This window comes from Pinus tabuliformis, chromosome 3_2 (genome assembly GCF_031772625.1).
Source record: "Pinus tabuliformis cultivar Carrire ecotype Pingquan chromosome 3_2, CPIR1, whole genome shotgun sequence".
Taxonomy (NCBI): Eukaryota; Viridiplantae; Streptophyta; class Pinopsida; order Pinales; family Pinaceae; genus Pinus; species Pinus tabuliformis.
The window spans coordinates 56,762,151-56,782,610 of NC_142302.1; the positions used below are offsets into that span (position 1 = coordinate 56,762,151).

Here is a 20,460-nt window from a genome sequence, read left to right on the forward strand (position 1 = left end):
CAAGTACCATCATACAAGCACACAACCTAAGGTACTCATCTCTCCCTCTTAACCAAATCAAATCAAGCATGCTTATCAAATATTCAAAACTTCTCAAGGAGATCAACACATCAACTACTTGTTCATCCATTAGAACATACTGTAGCCTCATGACCCCAACCAGTATCAAACTTCCAATATATTGGTTCTTATTATCAATATGCTAGCATAAAATCTGAGGTCCTCAACCATTCTAATGCTGCTTAGGTCATCACAATATCCAAACAAATCTCAATGGAAGCTTCCTTTTCCAACTTCTCAAGCAGCACCAAATTCAACCACAACACTTCTCAAATCTTTGTTCATGACTCATCAAACAAGTATAACCATCAGTAATGCTTTAGCCATTCTCCTATTTCCTTATTTCCTCATAGTCTTTACTATACATCATCTCCTCCTCCTCAACTTTGGGAGATAAGTCCATCATCAACAACTTCATTATTCCAGCTACACAGGCTCTTTTCTTTTTGCACCATCATATCATTAGAGAACTTCGACCTTCAAGAGCATCATTCTTTATCGTCATATGGCAACATGGTCATCTTTCAATTAACAATGTCAGCGTCAATGTCATCAGGGTTCTTGCAACTCCGTCTTTCCATCATGCTCAACATCATCATAACGTCATTATCAAGTATGAGGTAGGCGTACATCTTTACAACCTCTTGAAAACTATGTACCTGCAAATCTCATTAGCAAGTACAACCAAGCACAAATATATATATATATATATATATATATAATATATATATATATATATATATATATATATATTATATATATATATAAGAGCATGAAATTAAATTTATCAAACTAGAATTTTCATGTTATCACAAGGAGAGCATCTAGGGTTATCAAAACTTTAAGAAATTAAACCTTAGATATCCAACAATTAAACCATGTTAGGGTTTCAACCATAGCGGAAGCATTTACACCTAGGGTTACACTTTCATGCCCTAGACTTTTTACATCAACTTCTTACAAGGGTTTTTTCATAAACCCTAAATATTATCATCAACCCTAAAAAGCTAGGGTTTTATCGTATGCCCTAGATACCATCAACAAACCCTAAAAATTAAAGGGCTAGGGTTTTACCAAAGTGAACAAATAGCAAAAGATAGTTATTACAAGGGTTGATTTAATCTAGAGATCAAACACCCTAACAATATAAGAATCTTCATGATTCTATAGCAAAACCCTAGACATGAGAGAGTCATTAATATAAAGCAATTTTAAAGACAAAATGGAACCTTTTTATATGATGAAGACTTGCTACAAATCTTACGATCTTATGCATACCTTGAGTTGCTTCCTTTACAAACCTTATAGGGCTTCCTCTTGAAGGGCTCCCTCTACAACAAGGCTTCTTACTAGTCTCCCTTTGAAGGCTCCCTCTGAATTTAGCCATAATCCTTTCTTTTAGAATATTCCTGCAAATTTTCTTTCCAAGGAAAATACAAGGGAAAGGATTATAATCAAGCAAAAATAAAGCTAGATATATAGAGAAAATCAACAATGAAAAAGAAATAAAGAATAGGATACTTATCTTTTGTGAAAAGGTGGAAGCTCTCTCTTATCATGACATCTTTATGGTCCGTCTCCATGTGAGTCTACTTTTGTTAGAGTGCCCAAAGATCCAACATGATTACCAAGTTTTTATTCGTTGTACTCTTCATAAGATCAACGTATCTTACTTATTAAGTACCTACAACATTTACTGATAAGTACCACGAAGCAAAATATACAAGTACAGGAGCATAATTATGATTAGGGATTCCATGGAATCTTTAGGATTTCCATATCAAACCCTAAGTTACCTTTCGAAACATCAACCCTAGGGTTTGAATTTCAAATCCAATTCTACCTTTACTAGGGTTTGCCATTTCTTCCTAGACTACCTACAAACCCTAGAGACCAAAAGCTAGGGTTTCTATGAGGAAACAAAATAGAATAGGGTTAGGGTTTCTCTTTTGACTAGGGTTTCCAAATACCAACTAGGGATTACTAGTTCTTAGATGCCAACAACCTCCAACAATATGAAGGTTACAAACCCTAGAACCAAAAATGAGATCTCAAAACCCTAATCCAATTTGAGTTAGACCTTATATAAATAAAAACAATTATACATACCTCAAGGACTACATACCTTAGTTTTCCAAGATCACAAGAAGTTTGCTGCAATGGTTTCTTCAAGATGCCATGATCTTCTTCTTGTTATAAAGATGTCAAGGTCAAAGATTTTCCTTTAAAGGTATTGCAAGTTTCATTTATGTCGAGGTCTTCTTAATGCTCTACACAAGGTGATAATCATACTACAAAGAATTCGGACTTGATTCTTCTTTAATAGTCATAATTTGTAGGCTGTTACAAGCCTTGACAAAGACTGATATATAATTATGATTATGACTCTTTGATTAGGGCTTCATCAACCAGTGAAATAAACCTTTCAGATAGACTCAATATGCTTGTCAAAAACAAAGATTCTTCTTTCAAGGTCAACTTCTATGTTGAGAATTTAATAGGGCAATGATTATGATTAATTCTCTTTACTTGATAACTGCTTGTGATGTTCTTTTACTTATTAGCTTTGTTACTTGTTATTATATTTGTGAATCACCAAACAACTACCAAAACAAGAAGAACAAGAACACAAAATATAGGCTGCAAGCCAGGGTCAAAACCTCTCCACTTGAGAGGAAAACCAACAAATCTCTTCTCTTATAGATTCTCCAATTGACGAATTCCAAGACCTTAAGACTGACTTCAGAAGTGTCCAAGACCAAGACCAACCTCTCTGGATGATGTGATAACCCTGATCCTGTCAAACCCAGTGAAATCTCTTCCTATAACACTTCTTCGACCTCCAGCTACGAAAATTTCGGCGTCCACTGCAGATTTGAAATTTTGGCCCCCAACAATTGCTGCTGCGACACGTATGACCTTCAATATGTCTTTTGAGCCCTCCTTTGACCTTCACTTGAATTTCCCTCACTTCAGGAGCATGAAGATTACCTTTGGTGACCTTCGTTTGACCTACTTGTCTCCTTTTCTCCAAGATTGAACTTGAAGATAGAAACCCTAGGCCTTGTTGTAGAAAGCCTAGTTCTCATTAGCACGTGTAAGAGAAAATAGGATAAACAAAAGATCCTCTTCGTCTTCTTCCTCCTCCGCTGCCTTCTCCTTCCTCTTCCTTTGCTAGAATGAGTGGTGAGTGAATGTGCTTCAAGTAGGACGAGTCCTCTTCTATTTATAGGCTTCTTCAAGGGTGGACATGGCTCTTCCTTTAGGCCGACTTGCCAGCTGCTAGACCAACTTTGTCTTGGAGGGTATTTGAACATTTTTTAAGAGAAAAATAATTTTCTTTAGAAGTTACAATGTGCCTGATGGGGTTTTCAACTTATGACAATGACTCTTTTGACTTCTTGACCTAGGAAAAACCCTGGATGCACTCAATGGGTGCTTGAATTATAAAATAAAAGACCTTGAGCATGAAACCCATGCTCCAAAATAATAATAATAATAATAATAATTTTCTTTCATTTTATAATTTACAAGAATCAAAAATACATTTCATACTTATGAAGACCGAACCTAGTTACACATTTTTTAACATTCTATACCACTGTTAGGTCTCGACCTTATAAATATTTGTGCACAAATTTCTTGTTTCAGAATGGCACAACTCGTGGGAGAAAGACGCTGCTACAAGCTTTAGTAATGGATTATAAGATACTCAGAATTTTCTGAAGATGATCTCAGCCTTTTTGGGCATCTGTAGATTCTGATTAGTCCTTCCAAATGAGCTTAAGAATTTATTTATATGGTTCCCTTTGCAAATAAACTCATCGTTGGCTACAAGGACCACCTCTAGTCCTTAAGAGACATCTCAAAACTGTAATTCGTTTACTTCAATAACATTGCACAAAACTTCATGAATTTCAGATTCTTGAGAAAAATTCAGACCTTATTTTTTTATGCATAGGACTTCGATCTCTTGTTAATTTTAGATAACAATTGTATGTTCTATGCTAGCAACAATTACTTCAATGTCCCTTTATTAGCCCAATGATAATTTCCAATAGCAATCACACTAACCATTCACATTGACAGTAACTGTAGATAGAACATAAACACTAAAAAGAAAAAGACAAGCCAAAACAAGAGACCAATATTTTGGCTAATTCTAGGGACAAACCCCACAAGGGGAAAACCCTTAATCCTTCTTCTTATCAAATATCAATTGTTCAACAAAGAGAGAATCCAATAATGTACAATGCAAAGTCAAATTTGACTTGACAATAAAGTGATCCAATACCATTGTCCAAAATAACCCTATCAAATTTGCAATTTTGCCCTGTTGGACACCTAATCCTAAATGGGTTAGTGTGGAAGCTGAATAGACTAAGTAGTCCAAGAGACCTTGGGATGTGAAACCCAACGGTCACAACAATGTACTATAAATGTATATCAGTTGTTAATAAAAATTGTACTGCATGATTTATCTTTCATATTGTTCTTACTACCCATGTGTATTTAACATGCTATCAGAGCAATGATGTGTGGCCTGTGTAGTTTTCTTCCTCACAGTTTATGCCTTAGGTAGAAAAAAAAATAAAATAAAAAATGCCATGTTATTATTTCCTGCGCAGCTGGTCTGAGTCGCCTTGAATAGCACTGGCCTGGTCTTCATTACCTATAATGTTCTATGCATACCTGACGCTCCTGAGCACTTTGCCTTCCTGCGGCTTCCTGCTTGTCAGAACTATCATTCCTTAGCCTCTTATGCAACGATTTTTCCCTGAGATATTATGCCCTGACATGACATTCTACTGCGCCAATTGTGTTAGGTAGAAAGGAATCGAATGCTTATCTTTTGATATCTATTGTTAATATTTGCTAGTTATGCGTTAGGTTTTCTACCCTGCAATTCCCTACCAACTTTGTCAATCCTGACATTTCCTCAGCGTTGTCGATTCTCTTTCGCCATGAATAATTGCTGGTCTCCATGCAATTTGTAAATAAATTCAAGCAAAGAAAAAGGAAACGGTCCCTGCTCAGATTAGATGTCAGTTTGTGAGGCAAACTAATGATATCGAAGCAGCTGGTGCTAATGGGGTTGTTTATGGTGTCGATTCCTCTGAAGATGAGGATGATGGGTATGTACATGGTTCTATCATGCCTGTTCAAATGCTACTTGTAATTCTGTTGTACGTTTAAGCGACAATTATTCATTTGTTATTGATTTCCTCGGAAAGAATCAAGAAGTTCCTCATTGTACAACAAAGCATATGGAACGTCCTGGTCATTATCTTCGCGTTGGTCATTGTTGAGAACGTGTTGAAAGAATGAGTTGAAACTCCTGCATGGTGATGTATGAGGTTTTTGTTTGAAGACTGTGACTTAACTATTGTGCTCTCCATAAAGCCTGCATGTATTGGCAAGTTTGTGGCTAATACGTTCATAAAGCCTGCATGTATTGGCAAGTTTGTGGCTAATATGTTAATATATATGCGTTTTGAACGCTGTGGCATATAATACATTACAATAATAAAGGCCTTGACAAGTCTCAGGTAACTCAACAAAGTCTACAAGAGGATTATCCTCAAGGATAAGACTGCATTCAGTTCCATCTGCATCCCAGTTAGCTACGCTTGCTGTCACCCCCAGGAACATTTTGAAGCCTACCTTTGCAATAGCTTCTGCTGTCTCTTTAAAATCAACACATCTCGTAATATTTGATTTCGCTAGAAATTCATCTATAAGCCGAATGCCAATGTTATAACCCATTTGATCAAGCTGCTTATTAACTTCTTCAACCTCTTCAAAATCAGTTAGTAGCTGGCACACAATGGCTCCATAGGTGAGAGTGAAGAGCTCGGCATTCACGCGTTCGACATTTGCAAAGACTGCATCGCCTGATCTCGAGGCATAAAGTATCTGGAGGACCACCAGCTCCGGGTATGCGTTGTTCAAGTTTGAATGCGTTTGGTAAGGCAGTTTGAATGCGTTATGCGTTATCAATGTTTGGTTTAATGAATGCATATTGCATTGATTGTGGGTGCTCATTCTAGCGCTGTCCCATTAAACTGCGGTATTAACGCTGTCCTCGGTAGTTTCAGAGCTTTTTATCTCACATCAAAAGCAGTTCCAGCTTGCATAGCTGTTTCAACTGTTCTCTAAGGACTACAAATTTTATCGGTTAGTTTGCAAGAGTATACACAAACTGATGATCCTTCAGAAACTATCCAAAAAAAAAAAAGGGAACTGGAAACAATCCCACCTGACTTTAAGGCCCTTCTCCATTGACCTGATCACTGAAAAATATAGTCAGTCAAATAGCCACAGAAAAGATTCCGAGCATTTCTACAGTTACCCACCAGGTAAAGGGATGTTGATATCAGTGTTGCGTCTTAAATCTCCTGTAGACTGCGAGCCTGGCCAGCCCATGGACTGGTATGTGGCTGTGTTCTGTATGGGTTGCTGAGCAGAAGTATTGCTAACTGAACCTCCCGTATTTTGATTAAGTGAAGGGTTACCTGCACCACCAGTTTTACCTGCCGAGGACTCATTCACAGCACCCTTCAAGCAAAGCAAAGCGAATTCAAAGAACTGCTCTTCCCTGATCGTAGATGCCAAACGACTCTTGGCATTCCCTCACCAAACGCTTTTGCTCTGCGATAAAGCATTACGACGTTGTTGCCAAAGACACATCCTCCTCCTGGAATGGATACGCATACATCCAGAGTCTTTATTTCTTAGTCATTCTCATTGCATCACTTTCGTGATTGATTCCAGGAATAAATATTATTGTTAGTGTATTTAGCCTTGTTGACCCCTATTGGTCAACTGCCCATGCAGTACACCTCCTTTCTGTTGTCAGAGAGGGGTAGCTCCTGAGCAGCATGTCCGTGCCATCCTGCCATCATCAACAGTTTGATCTTTTTTGTAAACCCAGTCTGCATGTATTAACTGTAAATAATCTTAGCAGACATGAAGTCATGTATGTAATTTGCCTAGGTGGACCTAACTTTCTGATGATAATCTACGTCCCGGAAGGTTTTTTGTCTCACCGATCCATGGATCGGCAGAGTTTTCCTTCAAACCTGACCCCAAAGCCGGGATTGATTTTGTCATTTGAACTTTAGGAGAATCCTAGTGTGTTGATCTGCTAGATTATCGTTGTGTCGCAGAGCTGGGTGTTTTGTGAGGGTCTGTATTAAATGGGTTTGTCCCTTAAGATGTAATTTTGTAAAAGTCATGATGTAATATGTCCTGAGGGTCGAGAAATATTTTAAATCCCCTCATGAGTCCTAAGTCCTAGGTCCTAGGTGATGTTTCCGAAGGTTTAGTTCAGTGATCCATTTTAAAATGAATTAAAAAATTAAAAAATGAATAAAAATAATAAAATAATAAAAAAAGCAATAAAAAATTAAAAAATGAAGCAAAAAGCCTAACTAATAAAATAATAATATTTTAAGTTAATAAATCGACGGATGAGATCAAGAGATGTCTTGATCCTCATCAACGGTCGAGATCGTTTCTACATGGATCACTTGAACTAGCCGTTAGGATCATTTCCTTTATATAGGGTCTTAGGTGGTCATTTCAAGTAATTGGATCTGTGAGTCTAAGGCTAAAGAAGCTCTCTTGTAAATCTGTTTCTGGTTAATAAAGGAAGACTTTGGGGTCCATATTTTGCTGGTGTTACTCTCTTGGAATGCTGTGAGATCATTTCATTTTCTGCATATGTTATTTTCAGCTGTTAATAAGAGCTTTTCTAGAGTATTGTGGGTACAGGTATCTTGCTCACTTGCTAGGGTTTGGGTGCTGCTAGGGTTTCAGGAGTAATGGCAGGTATCTCCATTACTGTTTGAGATCTAGCAGCATTTTGCCCTCTTTATTGACGATTGTTTTGAGCTGTGCAGAATAACATTTTCTGAAGAAATTTGTGGGCGTTCGGGGAAGTTCTCGGCTGAACCAGCCAACTCCCGCAAGCATTTTCTGCTGAGCCCAGTGGATTTGATCCTGGGTTTATCATTCGGTTTTATGTTTCTGATCTGCATGAGAAAATTTCTGAAGTTTTTTTTTACAGTGACAATCTGAAATTTCTTATCTTTAAAAATTTTCTGTGTTTACTGCTAAATCTGGCTGTTAAGGGGCCGCAATTTGTACAGTAATCAGCTAATCTAGGGTTTCGAAAATTTTGCTTAGGGTTACAAATTTTTCATTAGGGTTTCAGTTTTGGTTTCATGTACACATTTTTCTTGTATCGATTTTCTATTTCGATTTGCAGGGTTTCTGAGAAATTTCAAGGGTTCATCAAAGCTGTTTTTACTGTTCAATTTTTTTTTTTTCTCTTTTGCAGAAAGAGACTCTTGAAATCGCTTTCGAAATACGCCTGGGCTTTCATTGGGAAATAAAATCTTGAATTTGCATCTGCACACATGGCTTGAAGGCGTCAGAGGGCAGACGATTTGGATGAAACACGTTTTTTAAACACGCTGGCCATCAACCTCATTTCATTTCAAGTATTCACACTCGCACTTCCCCGCATGAATACCTCTGCCGCCATCTCCATTGTTGCAGCATTTAAACCGCAATACCGTGCCTAAAGCCTTCCAAATCGAGCTCTATTGTCCATCAATTCTTCTGCCGCCGACAGGGTCTCTGCAATAACCAAGGACAGAGGGTGACACATTGAAGCATAGTCGTGTGGGCATCAGAGCTTGGGTATACAACGCATTTTGGAGCTGCCATCCGACCATACTTGTTCCATATCGAGCTCAGTCACACCATGAACGCACGACACAGGCCATAACGCAGTCAAAACACTGTCACGCGCTTCAGGTAACAAGTAAACCGCTTTCGAATTCTGCTCAGAAATAACGCGTGCCAGGTAATGTATAAGTGGTAATGCGTTTGTCAGCGTTAAAACGTTCCTATCGTTTTTCTGATCACGCCATTGAAGCTTTTGCGTCATAATCGTTTGCGTCGTTCTTCTGTCTGAAATTTTATTTGCTGTGCGGACAAGGGAATTCAGATTTTGGTTTACATACAGCTGTTCGATGCATTTTAATAGCGTGGTTTTAGATTAGGGTTTCCATTTGTATAGTTTTAGCGTAGATTTTATTTTTAGTTAGATTTCATTTAGTTTTATTTTTGTAACGTATTTAGATTTTAGTGTTTTTTTTTTAAATAGTTTCATATATAAAATAAAAAATGCGATTGGCCTTTTTCATGTAGATTTTAGATTTTGTTTTGTATTTTAGTTAATGTTTAGTTTAGATTTATTCGATTTTAATTAGAATTTCTTTTTGTTTATTAGATTTTAATTGTATTTAGAGTTTAGATTTTTATTTCATTTTTAGTTTTGTTTATTTTAAAATCTCAAAAAAAAAAAATAAAAAAAAAATAAAAAGGGGTTTCATTTATTTAGATTTGGTAATTTTCGTTTTATAGCTTTTAAATTTAGATTTTAATTTCTTTAAATTTTTTTTTTTTTTTTTTAGATTTTATTTTTATATTAAAAAAATAAAAATAAAAATTGAAAGAGATTTAAAAATTTAAAAAAAAAAAAATAATAAAAATTTTGTGGGAAATTACTTTTGCCAGATTTCAGTTACTTTCACATTATATCTTTATTGCTGAGATCTAAAGTTTTCAAGCTGAGATGCGACATTGATATCTGGATGATGGTTTATGATTCTCGTGGTGATTTAAAGCATTTATTTTTTCGAATTTTTAGCTGCTGGATATCGTTTTTTTGTCATTCTAGGAGCATGGTGTTTTAGCTGAAGATAGATGATCGTTGTTCATGGTCCATCTTTTATATATCATTTAACAAGTAATCATCTTAATAACGATCTCTTAAGGCACTGGTCTATTAAATCTCTAAACCCATCGAGCCCTTTCTATATCGTATCTCGTGTTTCCCAACCAACTGGTCGACAGTTGGCCTCATCATCTCACAGGGACTACCCCCCTTAGCCGCGGGAAACAGGCTTAAACGGAGGGATCGGGGATCAGAGTGACAGCCCCCGATCCGAGCGTTGTTGTGCCAATCTGCGCGACAACTTTTTTTGGCGCCGTTGCCGGGGACAGAGTTTTTCTGTTCTTGGGGTTTCATCACATATCAGCAGCATCTCTTCGGTGTGTTTCTTGTTTGGGTGGCGACTCCATTTTTTATATTTTTCCCAGACAAGAAGCTTCCCGCATATCTGTTTGTTGGTTACTTCTTGGATCTTAGAATTAGTTTTATTGTTCAAGTGGCGACTCCACTTCTTTCATCTTTTGATTTTCTTGAGCAAAGAGCTAGTTCTATCATCCATCTGATCCCTTATTGTTCATCATGGATTATTCATTTAAACCATGTCATTTTACTGATAATCTCCATGATCTTCCGAAAGAGGCCATTGGTAAATTACTTAAGTTCTCGGGTGATGATTCGGTCGCTGTTAAAAGGCATTTAAACATGTTTACTTGTGTAATGATCTTATACTGTAGATTTCCTCAATATAATAATGAAGATTTCAAGATGCGTCTATTTGTCCGTTCTTTAGAGGGTGATGCCTTGAATTGGTTTAATAACTTTCCTAATGATTTTTTCACTTCTTTGCAAGACATTCTCAATGCTTTTAAAGATAGATATGATAGTCCAAACAGCTTGCCTTCTACTTCTAAACTTGTTGAACAGAAAGAAAGTAATTCAGCTGTTGAAGAAAGATTTCAAGGTCAGAATGTGTCATCCACCAGAAATATTGCAGATCATCATAGTGAAAAATCAGGGATAAATGACAATGAAAAGGAGGAGCAAAAGCAAATAATACAAGATTTAAAGATGCTGGTGAAAAATCTGGAAAGCAACCAAATTAATCTTATCAATGATGTTAAAACTTTACGCACCCATCTAGAAAAACGTAATAAGGAGATTGAGGACACGCAAAATCAGCATGCTAAGGAAATTGAGGCCATGAAAACTAAACATGAAACGGAAATTGGAAACATGCAAGCGAATCATGAAGAAGAAATAAATTCCATGCAGCATTGCTTGATGAACATAAAGGAAGAAAATGTTAAAGTAATAAAAGACATGGAAGAACATCATGCCAGACAAATTAGTGCTATAAAGGTTGAACACTCTAGACAGATGGATGCCATTAGAATACAGGTTCAAAAATTTCAGCAATTGGAAAATGAAAGAAAACAGATAACATCAATAGATCAGGAGCCTTCTGATTTGTTGCAACAAGATCCATCTTATTATGAGGAGGTTATTAGTTCAGTTGAAAGATGGTTGATCGAGGATGGACTTAAAAATGATAAAAATCAGATGCAAGACACAAAAAGACTTAGCATGCATATCTTACACACTTCATCTGATAGTTTCGAAACAGAAAGTTCCAGATCATCAGTAATTCATCCTGCCAGAAAGAAGAAGCGCAAGAGGAAGAAGATTAGACGAAGATTTGATGCATCAGACGGCCGTGAGCAGCTTGATTTTCGGATAGGAAGGAGTCCTACCATATGCAAAATTGGACATGGCACATCCGACAAGCAGCCGACAGATTTGCCTGAAAGCAGGCAAATGCTCAGTATGCACTATATTGAGCACATTTGATGCCGTAGGGCATCCTTTGTATCGTATTTCTAACCCTACTTCCTTGTTTTTTTTCCGCATTTTCATTTCTGCTTTAGATAGTTAATAAATGAAGAGCTTTTCTCTTTCCTGTGCTTAATGTATATGATGATTTTGGAATGGACGCTACTTATTTTTATCTGTGTGTTGTATGGATGCAGATTCTGGATTCTCACATTCCTGCAAGTAGCAACGTGTCCCCAAGTAGAGCCAAATGTTGACCCCTATTGGTCAACTGCCCATGCAGTACACCTCCTTTCTGTTGTCAGAGAGGGGTAGCTCCTGAGCAGCATGTCCGTGCCATCCTGCCATCATCAACAGTTTGATCTTTTTTGTAAACCCAGTCTGCATGTATTAACTGTAAATAATCTTAGCAGACATGAAGTCATGTATGTAATTTGCCTAGGTGGACCTAACTTTCTGATGATAATCTACGTCCCGGAAGGTTTTTTGTCTCACCGATCCATGGATCGGCAGAGTTTTCCTTCAAACCTGACCCCAAAGCCGGGATTGATTTTGTCATTTGAACTTTAGGAGAATCCTAGTGTGTTGATCTGCTAGATTATCGTTGTGTCGCAGAGCTGGGTGTTTTGTGAGGGTCTGTATTAAATGGGTTTGTCCCTTAAGATGTAATTTTGTAAAAGTCATGATGTAATATGTCCTGAGGGTCGAGAAATATTTTAAATCCCCTCATGAGTCCTAAGTCCTAGGTCCTAGGTGATGTTTCCGAAGGTTTAGTTCAGTGATCCATTTTAAAATGAATTAAAAAATTAAAAAATGAATAAAAATAATAAAATAATAAAAAAAGCAATAAAAAATTAAAAATGAAGCAAAAAGCCTAACTAATAAAATAATAATATTTTAAGTTAATAAATCGACGGATGAGATCAAGAGATGTCTTGATCCTCATCAACGGTCGAGATCGTTTCTACATGGATCACTTGAACTAGCCGTTAGGATCATTTCCTTTATATAGGGTCTTAGGTGGTCATTTCAAGTAATTGGATCTGTGAGTCTAAGGCTAAAGAAGCTCTCTTGTAAATCTGTTTCTGGTTAATAAAGGAAGACTTTGGGGTCCATATTTTGCTGGTGTTACTCTCTTGGAATGCTGTGAGATCATTTCATTTTCTGCATATGTTATTTTCAGCTGTTAATAAGAGCTTTTCTAGAGTATTGTGGGTACAGGTATCTTGCTCACTTGCTAGGGTTTGGGTGCTGCTAGGGTTTCAGGAGTAATGGCAGGTATCTCCATTACTGTTTGAGATCTAGCAACATTTTGCCCTCTTTATTGACGATTGTTTTGAGCTGTGCAGAATAACATTTTCTGAAGAAATTTGTGGGCGTTCGGGGAAGTTCTCGGCTGAACCAGCCAACTCCCGCAAGCATTTTCTGCTGAGCCCAGTGGATTTGATCCTGGGTTTATCATTCGGTTTTATGTTTCTGATCTGCATGAGAAAATTTCTGAAGTTTTTTTTTACAGTGACAATCTGAAATTTCTTATCTTTAAAAATTTTCTGTGTTTACTGCTAAATCTGGCTGTTAAGGGGCCGCAATTTGTACAGTAATCAGCTAATCTAGGGTTTCGAAAATTTTGCTTAGGGTTACAAATTTTTCATTAGGGTTTCAGTTTTGGTTTCATGTACACATTTTTCTTGTATCGATTTTCTATTTCGATTTGCAGGGTTTCTGAGAAATTTCAAGGGTTCATCAAAGCTGTTTTTACTGTTCAATTTTTTTTTTTTTCTCTTTTGCAGAAAGAGACTCTTGAAATCGCTTTCGAAATACGCCTGGGCTTTCATTGGGAAATAAAATCTTGAATTTGCATCTGCACACATGGCTTGAAGGCGTCAGAGGGCAGACGATTTGGATGAAACACGTTTTTTAAACACGCTGGCCATCAACCTCATTTCATTTCAAGTATTCACACTCGCACTTCCCCGCATGAATACCTCTGCCGCCATCTCCATTGTTGCAGCATTTAAACCGCAATACCGTGCCTAAAGCCTTCCAAATCGAGCTCTATTGTCCATCAATTCTTCTGCCGCCGACAGGGTCTCTGCAATAACCAAAGACAGAGGGTGACACATTGAAGCATAGTCGTGTGGGCATCAGAGCTTGGGTATACAACGCATTTTGGAGCTGCCATCCGACCATACTTGTTCCATATCGAGCTCAGTCACACCATGAACGCACGACACAGGCCATAACGCAGTCAAAACACTGTCACGCGCTTCAGGTAACAAGTAAACCGCTTTCGAATTCTGCTCAGAAATAACGCGTGCCAGGTAATGTATAAGTGGTAATGCGTTTGTCAGCGTTAAAACGTTCCTATCGTTTTTCTGATCACGCCATTGAAGCTTTTGCGTCATAATCGTTTGCGTCGTTCTTCTGTCTGAAATTTTATTTGCTGTGCGGACAAGGGAATTCAGATTTTGGTTTACATACAGCTGTTCGATGCATTTTAATAGCGTGGTTTTAGATTAGGGTTTCCATTTGTATAGTTTTAGCGTAGATTTTATTTTTAGTTAGATTTCATTTAGTTTTATTTTTGTAACGTATTTAGATTTTAGTCTTTTTTTTTTAAATAGTTTCATATATAAAATAAAAAATGCGATTGGCCTTTTTCATGTAGATTTTAGATTTTGTTTTGTATTTTAGTTAATGTTTAGTTTAGATTTATTCGATTTTAATTAGAATTTCTTTTTGTTTATTAGATTTTAATTGTATTTAGAGTTTAGATTTTTATTTCATTTTTAGTTTTGTTTATTTTAAAATCTCAAAAAAAAAAAAAAATAAAAAAATAAAAAAGGGTTTCATTTATTTAGATTTGGTAATTTTCGTTTTATAGCTTTTAAATTTAGATTTTAATTTCTTTAAATTTTTTTTTTTTTTTTTAGATTTTATTTTTATATTAAAAAAATAAAAATAAAAATTGAAAGAGATTTAAAAATTAAAAAAAAAAAAAATAATAAAAATTTTGTGGGAAATTACTTTTGCCAGATTTCAGTTACTTTCACATTATATCTTTATTGCTGAGATCTAAAGTTTTCAAGCCGAGATGCGACATTGATATCTGGATGATGGTTTATGATTCTCGTGGTGATTTAAAGCATTTATTTTTTCGAATTTTTAGCTGCTGGATATCGTTTTTTTGTCATTCTAGGAGCATGGTGTTTTAGCTGAAGATAGATGATCGTTGTTCATGGTCCATCTTTTATATATCATTTAACAAGTAATCATCTTAATAACGATCTCTTAAGGCACTGGTCTATTAAATCTCTAAACCCATCGAGCCCTTTCTATATCGTATCTCGTGTTTCCCAACCAACTGGTCGACAGTTGGCCTCATCATCTCACAGGGACTACCCCCCTTAGCCGCGGGAAACAGGCTTAAACGGAGGGATCGGGGATCAGAGTGACAGCCCCCGATCCGAGCGTTGTCGTGCCAATCTGCGCGACAACAAGCCTTTTGTCAGAAGTGTTGCTGCTCATCAGTAAAGGGCTTGTGGGTGTGACCTATATATACATATTCCTGTTTTCATATCGTGTATGCGTTCGTTGTTCTAAAACTTATAATCTGTTTTGGGTTTTACACCTCAGTCGGTGTTGGGTTTTTTCATTTCCGCAGCACAGGAGGAGGATCCCATCAATATCTGATCAATTATGGAGGTTGTACAAAGCTCGGTGGAAGCTAAGATGCCACTTTGCTGGGCGGTGGTAAAATACCATTAGCCAGGCAGCATCTGATATTTCTGGTGGGTTCATCTCTGTGCATTCATACATAAATGAACATGTGGAATAATCCTTTCATTGGCGCGTAGCTCCTACAAGTGGGTCACTGTTTTGTTCATCATTCTTATTGGAATACTGGAGGTATCGTTGACTCTTTATATATTGCATTCTGGCATATGCGTTGTTAGCCCTCCATAAATTCTGTGTGATTTATGAGGGCAGATTGTTCTCTTTGAAGAAGTAACAAGATCAGAGAATATTTTGAAGGAGTATTTGAAGGATTCAAGCAAGTTTGCAGTTGCTGTTGCCCCAGTGTGGCATTGTATTTAAAAATTATTATAGTGCATTAATTCCTTGCTTCGACTGCTGCATAAAGAGTTTGGTGGGCTGATTGTAATCGGTTGTTTTGTCAGAACATAATGCTGGTCATGAGTAAACTCTTATTTTCATGTAATGGATTGTAATCGGTGCTCGCTGGTTGAACTCTGATCATTTGCTGCACATGTATAAAGGATATTGCTGTGTACTGTGAGTAGGTATTACTTTTATGCACTGAGTAGTAGTTGTAAGGTGTAAATCTGACATTAAAAAAAAACAATGGCTAGAATTAGTGAAGTATTAGAGTTCCTCAAAACTCTAATGTCGTCTACTACTCATGATACATTAAAAGTCAGCAAAGTTTCTCTCACAGATATTCAGGTCTGTCTACAAAATGCACAGGAAAAGATTGATTTTTTGCAAATTGAATCACAGCTACAGCAAGAAGATCTACATTAAAATAGAAATCATTCTGAACCTGTTTTTGTTCAGAACATTGAGACTGCAACCCATCAACAACAAGTCAATAATGTTACTGTTCATTCAAATAAAGCAGCAATTGTACATGCAGATGCAGAAATTCAGCTTGCACTTCCCAAGCCCATCATCAGACCTTGGGAACAGCTTGTCTACAACAAGCACAAAACTGGTCTTGGATATGACAAGGACTTGTCCTTTCATATTCTAGACTATGCCAAGCCCATTCAGTTCCAGAGTGCTGGATTCATTCATGACAGTTCACCTACTCATCATGACAGTTCACCTCCAGCTGTTCCAGATTCTGCCCCTCTTCCACAACAACAACAACAACAACAACAACAGATCGTGAAATGCCAACACTGTGACCGAGTTGGCCATTTGAAAGATCACTGTTTTGATCTTCATCCATGTAAGCACTGTCATAAAACCAGCCATTCTTCACACAGATGCTTTAGAAACAAACGTCTTGCAAGAACAAAGATTCATCTTGGATGGATCGCTTCTTGGCAATGGGCATCAACAGCCAAGAAGATATTCCAAACACATGTCAGAACTTGTTCCAGAATATTGAACAGTCTTGCAGTTGAGTTTTCTCCATCATCTCACCTTGTATCTGACAGGGGGGGAAATGATGGTCATCTACAAGCTTCAAAGCCACATCAAGCGAGCCTGAGCCACAACTTGCCACACCAGTTTCAAAGTTGTAGCCAGAGACAAAGATGCCCGTGAACATGCCTTCAGTTGGCAATCTGGGACACTTCCTCTAGCAGAAGACTTCAGCTTCTTGCCAGTTTCGGAAGCATTCCAGGAACACAATTGAGAACACTTCCTCTAGCAGAAGACTCCAGCTTCTTGCCAGTTTTGGAAGAGTTTCAGGAATTGCATTAAGCAGTCCAGAGTTGTTGGTCATCCTTAAACCATCACAGGTTGAGACTTCCCTTTTCAGGTTGAAGTTTTACCTTTTATGCAGGGTGAGACCTCCCTTTATGGTTGAAGGTTTCCCTCTTTAAAACAATAGGATCACTTCCTCTAGCAGAAAACTTCAGTTTCTTGCCAGTTTTGGAAGAGTTTCGGGAACTGCACTAAGCGTTCCAGTGTTGGTGGTCATCCTTAAACCACCGCCCTTTTTACCAACATTTCATAGAGCGCATTCAGCCTAGTGCTGCCATGCATTTTTTGCACATTTTGTATTATAGCTCTCTTCTTGGACTCATACATAACCCTTTGGATTAAGGGGGGGAATGTTGGACACCTAATCCTAAATGGGTTAGTGTGGAAGCTGAATAGACTAAGTAGTCCAAGAGACCTTGGGATGTGAAACCCAACGGTCACAACAATGTACTATAAATGTATATCAGTTGTTAATAAAAATTGTACTGCATGATTTATCTTTCATATTGTTCTTACTACCCATGTGTATTTAACATGCCCTTAGGCAACAACAATCAAATTCTGCCCAACCAAAAATTCAATAATAGTTAAAGTTTGTTCAAAATATTCCAAAACAACTCACTCAAAGTAGAGAGGAACTCAACCTCTCTTGCTAGTCAAAGTGAGCCCAAAAAGTCAACAAATCAACAGTGAAACTCTGTGAACTTGAAGTCCACCCTGTAGTCAAACATCCCAAAATTCCTCGGTTCCTGTGCTAGTCAATGCGTCCTAGTCAAATAGAGTAAAACCCTCCAAAATCGCAATCTAGTCAAAAGATCCTCGGTCAACATTAGTCAAACCTCAGTTGAAACAAAAAAGTCAATGCAGTGAAAGGAGCCTCGTGAAATCCGCACGTGTGAGAGAAAGACAGTTGCCTGCAATTTGTATGACCCAATTAGATGAGGAGAGAGAAGATATGATGAGTGATGGTGATGCCAAATGAGGTTTGAGGTCACTCTTATTTATATGTGTTGGAGGAGGGTCAATTTGTCCAACTTGACCCCAAGCTGACCTTGTCAAATTGCACGTGTGGGCTTGACTTCAAAAACATATTTCTCCTTGTCCAATTTTAGTGAACCTTAGGTCGATTTTGGTCCTCTCGAAAAGAGGAATTCAATGCAATAATTATCTCCATCAAATGAGCTGTGCAAAGTGGAATTTGGCCTGGCCTTAGTTGCACTATTTAACACTCCCTCTCAACTAGGGAGAATTCCACCTACCAAAATCTGATCGTCGATCATCATGACATCCTGTCATCATGTACCGTCTCTGCATCTCATCTCATCTTTGCTGAAGATTGATATAGATAATAAGAAGTATTTCGAGAGTTAGTCACAAGACCTTGCCACTCTCCACTGACAAAAGTTAGTCCATATAATGAGGGATAGAACCCCAATCAGACTTGATCTTGAATGATCAAGTTGTTGAACATCATGTATCCTAAACATAGGGACTACGATAGTACACAATGCGTCCATTTGTAGTGCTATGGTCCCTAACCACTTTTCCCAACTCATTGGCCAAATGAGAGGTACTTCCCAAGAGTCCCATACTGTAAGGGTAAGATGTATGTTGGGGCATCCCTAGGAGAAGGTGAACCACTCATTCTGTGCATATATCATTAGCCATAGGGGAAGGTGAACTACTCACCCTATGCTGACATATATCATCATGGGGTATCACAGGGGAAGGTGAACCACTCACCCTATGGTCGCACATAGCTCCAAGAAGTACACCCCAGGCCCCAAAGAGCTCCCAGAGCTCAATGTCCAACTCCAACGGGACGTTCATGGAGGGTCCTCCCACAACTCCAAGTCTTTTTCAGAAGGTTAAGATCTTGAATTTCCCCAAGGGTTTTGTGAGGATGTCAACAACCTACTCATCTTTCCTAACTTGTTGGAGCCTTATTGCTCCCCATTGTATCATATCCTTGTGAAAATTCCTACACTCTGGCAGAACCCCTATTACAACAAATCTGAATCTGCTTGACCTGATTTTTAAATTACATTCATCAAGTTATTCTTCTGAATACTGAAGCAAATTACTTCTGCAACCTACACTAATTAAATACTTGATCTCATGAAACAGAAAACAAAGCAAAGAACAAGATACATAGGACACACTTATTTTTGGACACAATAGTCCTCGGAAAAATCCAATGCGGGAAAACCGGTGCAACAACTTGGAGGGTTTATTATTATGTAGGAGAAATATCTGAATACAAATCTAGGATGCTCAGCTAGCAATCCTTTACAGAGAAAATACTGGCGGAAAATCTGAGTGAGTTTTACCTCACTTCAACCGACAGAATTTCAGTTGATCTGACACAAGACTAGCTAACCCCAAATTTTTCTGCGTTGGCTTTGCGTTATCCCTACATCACCTTCTCTGCCCTTTGCGTCAGCACTCCCGGCTGTTCCAGCAGTTCTCGACAGTTTCGGTTGTTCTCACAATTTTGGATTTTGCGTGACAGGCAACTTTTCTGTGTCAGATCTCCCAGCTATTGCGCTGCCTCTGTGTCATCTTTCTCGGCTGTTCTAGCAGTTCCCAACAGTTTTGGCAGTTCCGGCAATTCTGGAATCTGTGTGACAAACAACTTTTATGCGTCAACTCTCCTGGCTACTGCACTGCCTCTCTGCAAGCTCTCTCCGCCTCTATGTTTTGTATTTTCCGGAAAGTCCTCTCGGATTCTTTCTGGCCCTCAACTACAAGTTCTCCCCAATTGATTTTCCTCCTGAGAACTTCTCACCTCAGAAAATCAATTTCCTCAATCTCTATGTGTGTTTCCAAATGAACCCCAAGCCTCCATTTTATACTCTTTCTGTTGAGTCTTCAATGATCGAGATTAAGTCTCTAATCAACGGCTAAGATTAAAACATGACTTGATCGGCCTTCTAGACAATTTCACCCATATTTTGATTAATACCCATTAATATTTTCATTTCCTAAGTTTAGACTTAGGAATCCCATTAAAAATTTTAATTATTTTAATAAAATACAATCTAGGTGAAATTTCACCAAATGGTTCTGGGTTCTTTAGAACTCATGCGCCTTAGCCTCTCCACCAATTTTCAAGGCTAGAGCACTTCCGATGCTACCAAAAACGAACACTTCCTCTTAGCAAGGAAAGTGCTCTAGCAACAATGTTCACCTGCATGCTGCTCTGTTTCTAAAGCACCTCCTTTCTGCATTGTTGTTGCCACCAACATTGTGTTGTTGCTGCTATTGTATTGCTGCCCATGACACTTCCACTGCCACTGTTGCATCTGTACTACAACTGCCTCTCAAATGCTACATCTTCTATGCTACTAGCACTGCCATTGTTA

General features: G+C 37.8%; 1 protein-coding gene across 1 annotated transcript in view; it reads left to right on the top strand.

The window, feature by feature from the left end:
• Positions 1 to 20,460, top strand: part of LOC149179785 (uncharacterized) — a 126,585-nt gene that overhangs the window by 16,738 nt on the left and 89,387 nt on the right. The gene's annotated exons all lie outside the window — the stretch shown is intronic.